This window comes from Moschus berezovskii, chromosome 7 (assembly GCF_049115385.1).
Source record: "Moschus berezovskii isolate FMDL1 chromosome 7, NW_MosBer_1.0, whole genome shotgun sequence".
Classification (NCBI taxonomy): Eukaryota; Metazoa; Chordata; class Mammalia; order Artiodactyla; family Moschidae; genus Moschus; species Moschus berezovskii.
The window spans coordinates 51,055,210-51,061,226 of NC_142466.1; positions in this window are offsets into that span (position 1 = coordinate 51,055,210).

Consider the following 6,017-nt stretch of genomic DNA (forward strand, 5'->3'; position numbering starts at 1 on the left):
GAACAGAACAAAATTGTAAGAAGCACAAAAGTCTATGGGTCCTTGAAATCAGGTCGATAAAAATTGTTTTATGTAACTGAACAGCATATAAACTATGGAAAAATGTGGGGGTTTTGTTTGCTTATTTTAATAATGGACAAAATGTAAGTTCAGAAAAAAAAAAGGTAGTGCCTCTGCATGAAAAAACAATGTAACTCTGATTAAAAGCTGATGTTAGGTTAATTTTAATTTACAAGAAACATCAGAGAGCACTGATTAAGAGCAGGGCTCCTGTGGCCAGCACAGCTGTATTCAGATCCTGCTTCTGCTACTTACTCACAAGCTGTATGACCTTGAACAAGTTACTTAACCTCTTTAGACCTCAATTTCCTCTTCTATAAAATGGGAATGATAATACTACCTACCCATAGAGTGCTTGGGAAGATGAAGTGATTTAATATTTAGACAATGCTTACAATATATATTAAACACCTTATAAAAGGTAATGGCAATGCTGATGATGATGACAATGGTGATGATCTGAGGAACAAAGAGAATCAAATTCAGGGTTACACAGAGTCAAGGACTTGTTCAGGTTCTGCTATGTGTCCTGGTTAAGAAATTTACCTCTGTAGGCCTGAATCCTCATTTGAAAAATGGCTCTTTAGTCATAGGTAAAACAATTCTGGAATTACAGATCTGAAGGTGGGCATTCCTTTCTGAATATCCACATAATAAAGGTTTCAACTTTAGTCACTAGAGTCTGGTCAATCGTTTTTGGAGTCAGTTGAGGATTTTTCTCATTGCAAAAGATGGAAAACTACCAAGCAAATTGGCTTGTGACAAACGGGAACTTGTTGGTTCATATGACTTGAAAGTCCAGGGGAAGGACTGGTTTCAGACTGGCCTTGATCAGTCTCAAGCAGTGACCTCAGGACCCAGTTTCTCCCCATCCCTTAGTTCTCCCTTCCGTAGTTATCACTTCATTCTCAGGTTCTCTGTGACGGCACCTTACAGCTCCAGGTTCCGGTCATCATCACTGCAAACGGGCCCTGCCCAAAGCAATGTGGGAACCTCCACAAACTCCTCAGCTAACATCTCCTTATGACTGCAAATGGGCATGAGGTATTTTGGAAATTATGGAAAAGTTGTAACATTTGACTATTCTGATGGTTACTCTATAAATTTACTAAAAAATCATTGAATTATATACTTCAAAAGGGTGAATTTCATGGTATGTAAGTTACACTTCAATAGAACAGACTTCCCTTATACCTCTCTGGCTCTGATAGTGTCACACACCCATTTCTGAATCTACCACCAGGTCAGAGAAATGTGATGCTCAGTGTCGCCTGGCCTGAATACCACACCCATATGCTGAAGATAGGGCTAAAGTCAGTTTCATCCAAAGCAAAGGGACTGAGGGTGCAGAGACAGTGGTTTCCCAGTTAAAAACTGGGTTAATGGATTTTGTTACCTAAGGCCCAAGGACCAAAGTTAATCTAGGAACAGTCCAGGCTTTCAGGGTCTCTCTGAACTCAAACTTGGGCCTGTCATGAGCCAAACCAAACACATGTCTGTCTTGTGAGACCTAACTTTTGTTCTTCTTGACTTTTCCATGACAAGTGCCAAGGTGGGATGATGAACCACACATGCTGGATTCTCATTCTTGGAAATGAGAGATATCCCCAGTTAAACCTAGAAAGCCCTTCTCTTGGGGCTCAACACCCATCATTTCCTGCCGTGTGGACCGAGCGTGGGTGCTGCCCAGCGCTCACTGAGGCCATTGCAAGCTGACGACCCGGGAGGAGTCCTGTGCTACTTCTCTGTGCCCCTCGGCGAGCCATCAGCCCCATGCTCCCCGGGAACAACCAGAAACAAATCCTCCACTCTTTTTTCGTCATTTTACACCCTTATCTCTTTCAGACTTGATTCTCAATGCTTGTGCCTGTGGGTCCAAAGGAGGGATGAGGTAATGGATTAGAATGAACTGGATGGCTCTGGATTAAGTGATCTTCCAGGGCACAGGAGCGGACAGTACCTGAGGCTCTTTGTGGAAGAACAGCAAAATCAGACAAAAGTCAACACATCTGAAGTGCTTACTCGGATGGAGGCACTGAGCTGATCGGCCTGCATCCACTGTACTTTTATTATTCCTCACAGCCACCTCAAAGGGTAGATCATCTTAGCCACATAGATGGGAGCAAACTGACTCAGAGGAGTGAATTTAGGCCTCAGAGGAGTGCTGGGCTTGGAGTGGGGGCTGCCTGCCTATAAGGTGGGCATCTTTAGCCACTTGAAGCTGCCTATCTGCTTCTAAACAGTCTGGCTGTGGCCTGCAGTCCCCTTCACGGTCATGGCCAGTGTCCTTGAAACCCCTGGAAGGGGAAGTGGCCGCTGGCAGCTCACCTGTGCAGAAGCAGAGGAGAGGCCCCAGGTGTGCAAGCTGACAGCCCACCAGCTGCACAGGTACACAGATGGGCCTGTCTGGCCAGCAGCACATTGTCAGTGTTGTTATTTTTAAGGAATTGGATGACCTCCATGGGGCAGGTAAAATTTACACCGGATTTCAGCACTCCTTACAGTGGTAAACCAGTTACTTCACACCTGCAGGTTAGCTGTCTGGCTCTGAACCGCATTTGCCTTTAAACCTTGGAAAGCTCTAACAAGTTGTCAGAAGTGCCTGCCCAGGCCCCTCTTCTATCCTGTGCTGTCAGGAGGTCTGTGGGGGAAGCAGGAAGAACATCTTTCCTGTTTGCATAAGAAACCATAAACTTCAGCCTCCTACTGAATCAATGAGTCTTCTAGGTGTAGGACTAGGGACCTAACCATCACTGCACACCACTTACAGTTTGCCATATAGTATAGTGCATATATGCTATACAACAGTGATTCAATTATACATTTATATATATATATATACACACACACACACATTCTTTTCCTCAGCTTGATTTTAAATATAACAGAGACTGTTTAATCATAGGGGGTGAATTTACATGGCTGACATCCTTTATCAGAACTCAGAACTCCAGCATTTGTACAAATAATCACCAGGCTGGCTTATAAAATTTTAAAGCTAATAGTATAACCTGACAAAATGATGATTTTGCTATGTGCTTATATGTATCTTGAGAGAAATTAATTAAAGGAGATAAAAAAAGCAGTTGAAGCTGCTGGATGGTTGGAATTATCTGAGTAAGTGTGATCTTGACTTTAATGAATTAACAAGCTTCTCGCTCTAAGTATTTAATTAATTTTAAACCACATTTGATTTAGAAATCATTAACATTTAATTTATGGTTAGTGTTCAATTAAAATCATCTCTACAATTATGTGCAGGCACTAGAGCCTATTCATGCATCGATTATGCTAATCTTCAGTCACTGACTCCGACTAAGCAGTCAGCTCCCCTCAGATCATCAGGCGTTGGATCCTGGAGGTGGTGACCCGTGCTCTAGGGGCTGGGGTTGAGGCCTCAGTGGTGTTTTTTTTTTAGGTGTCCCAGGTGATGCTAGGCTTCCCTGGTGGCTCAGTTTGTAAAGAAAGTGAAAATGTTAGTTGCTCAGTTGTGTCTGACTCTTTGAGACCCCACGGTTTGTCCATGGAATTCTCTAGGCATGAACACTGGAGTGAGTTGCCACTCCCTTCTGCAGGGGATCTTCCTGATTTGGGGATTGAACCCAGGTCTCCTGCATTGCAGCAGATTCTTTACCCTCTGAGCTACCAGGCAAGGCCAGTTTGTAAAGATTCTGCTTGCAATGCAGGGAACCTGGGTTCGATCCCTGGGAAGGGAAGATCCCCTGGAGAAGGAAATGGCAACCCACTCCAATATTTTTGCCCAGGGAAATCCCATGGACAGAGGAGCCTGGCGGGCTACAGTCCATGGGGTCGCTAGAGTCAGACACATCTTAGCAACTAAACCTAACCTACCTAGGTGATGCTAATGTGGTGAGAAGACTGCAGGATTTGGAGAACTGGTGATACAGATCTCCATATCAAGTGGATGCCTTGTTTCGGAGGTGGTGGGTGCTTCCATCTAATAGTAGGCCAGCAGATGTCTCTGGAAGTGGAGTGCATGTTTACACAGCCACGTAATGGTACAGGAACAGGAAAGTTGTACTTTGTGATGGTTAACTGTTTAGTCAGTTTCTGGAGACAGAGGTGTTGTGTTGGAGTCTGTGTTTCTCACTGATTGGATGACTTGGGGCTAGTTATTTTACTCCCCTGAGGCTCAATTTACTCATCACTAAAGCCAGCATAATAAAGGACCCCACCTTAGAGGTTGTTGTGAGGAGCAAGTGACAGCGTGCATACATTGAGCTCAGCACAGGTCTTGGCACCTTCTGGGCAATTAGTCACTGTTAGCTACCGTTGGCAATGAACACAGCACCAAGCGCCTGCTATAAACACTAAGTCGTTTCAAAGACAAATTCAAATTCTTAAAAGGGTTTCTGCCTCCTCACTTCTGATCCTCAAGGCTTTACATTTACCCTCTTCACTAGAAGTCATTTGCCTTGGCTTAACATCGAATGAGCGACTGAACTGAACTGAACTGAACATCAGGGGTAACTGTCCAACACGTGGCTGGTCAGCCTGTTGACAGTCTGCAAAACAGGCAGTGGAGATGGGGTGTGCAACATGCAATGCGAGGAAAGTTCTAAGGGCTCCAGCTGCAGGCAGTGGGGCCCAGCTAAGGGAACGGGGGACCCAGGAAAAGCCTTCAGGTCCTAGTGAGGGAGAGGTTGGAGGTTGGGGAGGAGCAGGACCCAGCCTCAGAAGACAATACTAGGATCCAAAGACCTTCCTTCTATACTTTCCCTGCCCACCTCTTGCCTTTTGGCTTTTCCTTGGGTGCAGGAGGAGGGGTTGTTCTCACCACCTAACAACTCTCTACTCTCCATTTATCTCAATGTTGTTTATCATTTTATGCTCAAATCAAGCCTTGGATATTCTGTGCCTCCTTGAGGACCAATCTAGACCAATCTGGCAATACTTCCTCTGAGTGGCTATAGGGCTTTGTAGTTGTGCCTGGAACTGTTAGTTGACTTTGCATGAGCATGTGCTGAGTGCTTAGTCACTCAGTCATTATCCAATTCTTTGCGACCCCATGGACTGTAGCCTGCCAGGCTCCTCTGTTCTCGGGGATTCTCCAGGCAAGAACACTGGAGTGGGTTGCCATGCCCTCCTTCTCGGGATCTTCCTGACCCAGGGAAGGAACCCACGTTTCCCACATTGCAGGCGGATTCTTTATTGTCTGAGCCACCAGGCGATATGTATGAGCATATCTTGTTTAAAAAAAATTTTTGAGTTCTAGAGGTTGGAGACCATATTTCATACTACTAAGCAACCCCTCCTTCCTCTTAACACAAATATTAACACAAGTGTTTGGCTCTTAGATAAAAGGGCATTCTTTCCACATACAACAGAACCCAGAAGTCAAAGAAGGCTCAAAGATCTTTTAGTCCAGGAGTAGCAACCTGTCCTCTAGACCCACAGGCTAAATCCTGTAGATATGAGTTATTTGCCCAGGCCAATGCTTTAAAAATTTCACACAATTTATCAGCCAGATCTCTAAAGACATTTGAGTCTGTGAGCCTTAATCTGAGCCCAGATCTCCAAATTCTTGGATCTTTTCCCCCTACGACATCTCTAGTATGTGGCTCTTCTTGCCTATTCTCCTGGAAGAATGCTTCCAGAATTCTTTCTGAGCAAAAGTCATGACTTAGAGTTGCCAGCTGAAATTAACCTGCTACAAATTAACTACTTTAAATTCTTGGTAGCTCACTGTCAACTGCTGAGGCCATTTTCCCATTCCCAAGCACTCTATCTCTAGACTGGTATAGCTTTTTAGATACATTTTCCAGCCTGTTCTTCAGGAAGCTGACAGGTGACTTAATTTAACTTTGTTCTGTAACCCTGGTCATCTTAAAATGACCTTGACAAATGACCCTCTTCACTCTTGCAGAATACTGGCTGTATGTGTCCATCCAGCCTTTTTTACTTAAGACCGAATTTTCTTCATCATCATCTTGCAA